Source organism: Lactuca saligna, chromosome 7 (assembly GCF_052625555.1).
Source record: "Lactuca saligna cultivar CGN05327 chromosome 7, ASM5262555v1, whole genome shotgun sequence".
Classification (NCBI taxonomy): domain Eukaryota; kingdom Viridiplantae; phylum Streptophyta; class Magnoliopsida; order Asterales; family Asteraceae; genus Lactuca; species Lactuca saligna.
Genome location: NC_136423.1, coordinates 44083786 through 44089785, shown reverse-complemented (window position 1 = coordinate 44089785; position 6000 = coordinate 44083786). Strand labels below are relative to the sequence as shown.

At 35.2% G+C, this 6000-nt stretch overlaps 1 pseudogene; it reads right to left on the bottom strand.

Annotated features, from left to right (window-relative positions):
* Positions 1-3334: 3334 nt before the first annotated feature.
* Positions 3335-6000, bottom strand: part of LOC145006880 (vacuole membrane protein KMS1-like) — a 35765-nt pseudogene continuing 33099 nt past the window's right edge.

The following is a 6000-nucleotide window of genomic DNA, read 5'->3' as shown; positions in this document are numbered from 1 at the left end:
GTGAAAATGGAGTCATGTTTTGTAAATCGACTATGAATGAGATTTTAAACAAGTGTTTCTAAGAATAAAATGATTGTTTTAAATGAAAATTTTGTCTTGAAATTTACGGTGTTACAGTCTTGGGCCCTTTTGTTTTACAACCGGATTGGGCTTGTCAATCCATGTTTATCTAGATTAGCCCTTTTTCTTTGATAAACGGTTAGGGTTTTGTTATAAATATATGCATGCATGTATGCGTATAGTAGAGTTGTCGTCATTCTCATTGATGATTGTAAACCCTAAAATCCTCTACAATTGATGTTCTTTATCGAGCTCTTCTGAGGATTGTTTATTAATCATTCGACACCTTTTGATCCATTTGCTTGTTCTTATTGTTTATCTGGTTATTTCTCTACCTGTTTCATAGATCTAATCGATCTTCAAGTTTATTTTTTAAACTTATCAATTGGTATCAGAGCAGGAGGGTGTGTAATCGATACACTTCTTTTCTGTGAAAAAGCTTCGATTAGGGTTATTCCGCATTCATTGATATTTATTGAGCCGTCATCTCATAATTGACGTATCTCGATATTTATTGTTTTTGCCCTAATTTGATATATTACAAGTCTGATCTTTGAACAGGTTATTCTATCAATTATGGACGAGTCGCAATCCAATCCCATCAATATTTCAAACAGCATTGGATCAACAACGAAGATTCCCATCCTGTACACCCATGATTATGAAGTCTGGGCGAATCACTTTGAAGATTATGTCATAGGATCTGAGGATAATGGATACCTCATCTGGGAAGCAATCATCTCTGGACCTTTTTCTCATTCAGCAACTTCAAGGATTATTAAAACTCAAAAGGAGTATAACGATCTTCTGAAAGATGTTAAAGATGTAGCGCAAGACGAAAAAGTTAAATTTCAGTGCAATATCAAAGCGTTAAGATTGATCAGATTTGCTCTTCAATCCGATACTTTTAGGCTGGTAAGTTCATGCACGACTGCAAAAGAGATATGGGACAGGCTACGTGAACTGTACTCTACAGACGAAGATCTTGAACACTCCATTCAAACCTTACTCTTGTCTGAGTTTGGTGAGTTCAAGCAAGGAACAGAAGAAACGGTAACTCAAACGTTCGATCGCTTCAATCATCTTCTTAGCAAGATGATCAAACATGACATCGAAAGAAAGCTTATTGAAAAGAAGGTTACGTTTTTGAACGGACTCAGATCTGAGTGGAGAGCAGTCGTGTCCACAGTTAAAGCGCACGAGCAATTCAAATCCTATTCTTTGGCAAAACTGGTGGGGATCCTAAAATCTCAAGAAAAGATCGTATTACAGGAGAAAAACATGGTTTCAGGTCTTGGTTCATTGGCCGTCCTGTCGAAAAGCAAAGCGGTGATAGAGGACGAAGATCTCAACTTAGATGATTATGATCTCACGTCTGAGGACTATGCTATGATGGTGTCAAACCCCAAGAGATTCATCAAGAAGAGATTCCCCACTAATAGGAACCGAAACTGGCAAGGGAGTTATAGCTCTGAAAAGGTTAAAGATGAACCGAAGGGTGCAGAGTCAAAGAAGGAACCGAAGGCTGAAGGAGATTCTGGAGTGAGCTACTTTTATTGTGGAGGAAAGAACCACTATGCAAAAGACTGCGTCCTCAAAAAGATGGCAGAAAAGGACGAGGAAAATGATGAAGAAGCTGTGTTGATGAAAAAGCTTGATGAATTAAGGATGAAGAAATCTGCTGCTAATCCTCCTATGAATGCTTTAATTGTGGAGGGTTCGGTAGCTGATGATGAGTTCGGTGGCATGGAGGTCTGGTCAACCGACTCCGAAGATGATGAAGTGAGGAAGCCTTCACATGGAAAGGCTTATGTAGCGAAAGAAGAGAGCAGTGGAGGAAGATGCTTGATGGTGTCCGACGTATCTCAGATGAGGGGATACAACATTGATGGTGGGAATGATGACACAAAGGAACAACAGAATCTGTGCTTTACTGCCAAACCACTCAGCGTGCAGTTCAACGAACTTGATGAACTGATCAAGAAGGTACAATCAGTTTTTGTCTTATTTAAAGTCCCACAATGCTCATATGAAAAGGAATTAAAAAGTGTTAACTCAAGAATCTCTCATCTAGATAGTAGTTTAACTCAAACTCGGGTCACCAATTCTAACCACTACTAGAAAAACAGCCTTTTACGACGCTCATTGTGCGTTGTAAAAGGCTCAGACGACGCGCAAATGCGCGTCAAGGAAGGCCCTGTCATAAAGAGAGACGACGCGCATTTACGACGCTCATTTACGACGCGCGTTTATGACACGCAATGCGTATCAAGGAAGGCCCTGTCATAAAGGAAGACGACACGCATTTGCGTGTTGTAACCTTACGACACACGTGTTAATGACACGCAATGCGTATCAAGAAAGCCCCTGTCAAGAAAGGTCATGTCATAAATGAAGATGACACACATTTTTGCGTATCATAATTTAAATGTTTAAAAAATATATTATTTATAGATTTACTAATTTTCAAATTAAATAATAAATTAAAATCTCATAATACAAAATAAAATACCATAAATAACAAAGATAATTCATTTGACTAATATGTCAAATACAAATAATTATTCCAAAAGTGAATAAATCTTATAAAAAAATGAACTCATTTATATACAATTGAACTTAAATTCACTTGTTCCATGTAAATGTTGACTTAAGTTTCCATTTTCAATGAACTCATACACCAAAAAAAAGGGAGCCCTCCACACAATATCGTATTAAACGCACCTGCAAATATAAAGTCAAATGTTAAATAAATATGGCCAACTCAAAATCTTGATAAATATATTTATCAATTGAAATACCGCATACCAGGTTTAGATGATGAACATGTGTTAACAGATAAAATAATATAATTATGTCTAAAACTAATATTCCAAACCTCGCCTATGAGTTCTGCATAAATAAGTGGCAACAGTTATGGAAGAAGGCCCTTGATGAGATTTGGCTTGTTGTGGCCAGCTATACTCAAAGCGAAAACAGCTGCACGCCTAACATGCTGCCCATGTTTATCAAAATTTAACAGATCATGCTAATAACTCATACATATAGAATTATAAGGAAAAAAAAGAGTAGGGTTTTCCCCAATCCGTTAAATTAGACAAAACAAAATGTTTTCTTTCCATTCCAATGGAATGAAGAATTCCATTCCTCCCCTGATTCCAACATATATAGAGATACTTACCCTGATCAATTAATTTAATCAAATATGCATAAAAATACCAATCAACCCACCAACACTTTTGTTAAATCAACACAATAACACTATTATTAAAAACTATGACTCAAATTTTGTAAAGGAGCTGTGTTTTAAATATTGAGCATGTGAAAGGAACCAACGCTTCATGTGATTTAAGTTTGAAGCAACTCCATTAGTCTCTGATGAGGAAGCATCCAGTTCTTCTGTCACCTCCATTTTATCACCTGAGATACTTGCTGCAAAAAACTGTACATTTTTTGTCATTTTTAAAACAATATTCAAATAATTTTCTGTCATGTTTTCACAAACATCATTTATCTAGATAGCACTTTATCAGTGTATCACTTAATGAGGAAAAAAAGCAATTTGAGAAGGGAATAGCAATATACGAAAAGGAAAAAAAATAATAATAAGAATAAGTATAAGAAACCTGCTCTAGAAATGAAATATGGAGGTAGCTCTCCTAATGCAGTTCCAAGGCCCCAAATAATAGCTTCTACATCTACATGAGGCAAAATGCTGCTGAGTGGAACCTGGACACCTTGAGAGGATAAAAAAACAATGGAGGCCCAAACTCTGAACAATCCTTTTGAAGCCATGTAGGGCTTCTATTTAACTTTATTGTATCATCAACAGCACTTTTAAGATCCACCCGACGACACTGCATTGCTTTTATTGTGAAGAAAGGAATGTGGGGACCCAGATATTGAACAAAAGTGTGTAGCCCAGACCCTGATCAATTAATTACAAATACAACTTAAGAAAACTTCAAAAACTTTGGTTTCCAAAAAAGAACATAATAAATGAAAATGCAAGAATATAATTATCTAAAGGGAAAAATAAAGAACAACACTTGTACTTTCACCATTTTATTGATTTAGCCACTGAAGAAGTATTATTTTTTTTTTATTAAATTAGCTATTGAGCTATTATTATAATAATAATAAATGATAATGGGGATAAAGTTGATTGAACTCACCAAGACCAATGGAAGATGCAACACCAAGAGCTACCCACCACAGTCCAAACCTTGCATATTCAAGAAGCTCTTCAACATGCTACAAGAACACATGTATCACATATTCATCATTATATATTAATATGTAACATATAATCATGAAAACCAAGGAACTTACAACCTCATCGATAATTTGAAGGAACTTTGAGTACGATGAATCATAGGCAAAGAATTCGTTAACAAACAGAATACCTATTGAAGATCAATGTACAACTGATTTTGGGTTTTGGTTTGATTTTATGCTTTTCTTGGAAAACAACTAATAAAGATCAATAAATAGAGACCAAAAAATGGTATTTACTTGGTTTTATGGATGATCTCGTGATCAATAGAAGCTTTCATTTGAGAGAACTCATATACATCATTATTTCAAATAAAACTGCAGAAATATGTAGTTGTAATGGCCTAATGTAAGTAATAGGCAATAAGAAGTACCTTTCCATGAGGACCATCCACAGACAGAAACAAGAGTCCAGCTGCAACTGTGAGTGTGAAAAAAGCATAAGCCAGACAACATGTGTCAGAAGGTATACCAGTGATCTGCTTATATACTGAACAACAGCCACTATAAAAAGCTTCAATGTTTTGAAAGGTTGTGCTATTAATGTCATATTCTCGAGTTCTTGTTTATGCTTCTCACGCAGTCCTACAATTACAAACAAGAAAACCGATTAGCCAGGGAAACAAGGCATTCACTCACCATTACAAAAATATAAACCCAAAATTGGAAAAAAAATCCAAATGGTAAAATGAGAACTTCCATAATTAAGGCTGTGTTTGTTACATGAGACAAAAAAGATTACAATTTTATCCAATTGACATCAGTCCACTCAATGCACACTAGACACAGAGCAATGCCATTGTGTTGTGTCATGTCTTATGTATATAGACATAGACTATAGAGAGATGATAAATTTTTTCATAAGAAAAGAGTGAGGTGATCTTATTAGATCAATTATACACACACACACACACACACACAGAGAGAAAGAGATACAGGAATAAACACAACCATGGTTCCATTGTGTTAGTTTGATATTATTACATTGTCATATTAGCTTCATGTAAACTCGAGTAACCTAGAGCAAGTTATCCAACAAACTCATTTCACATCTTCAATGACATTTAATCAATATTGTTTCGATTTACCAAATTAAGTAGGTAAAACTTTCTTGGTCTGAAAAAAGAAACAATACAAAACCTCAACGAAAATAGAGTAAGTAAAGAAGACTAAAAAAAACCCTTGCGAAAGTGCAACAGACAAAAGATATGAATCAAATAAAATAAGCCAATAAGGCGGAGAAAGGGATATAATATGTCCCTTGATTTTATAAGGTTAAGAAGAGAGCAAGAATGGTAGCAAGAATCAGCTTGTCACAAAGTCAAATCAATTAACCAATGAAAAAGGATAATAGTTTAATCTATTAGACAACCAGATCAAAAAAGTTGTGGATCTGGACAGATTGAGCCACCCTAGTTATGTCCATGGATTACAGCCAACAACATCAAATGTTAGAAGATCTGATTTAAACAATCCCGGCATCTCAAAAATCAAAAGAGGTACCTGAGATCGGCATCTCGAAAGCCTGAGAAGACAACAAGATTTATGAGTATGATTGAAGTTCTTCTGCACTCACATGCTAAAACGAAAATACATCTTTTGAATCAGTTTAAATTCTTGATAAAATCTCAAATCAGTGACAATCGGGATGAATACAAGGCCTAG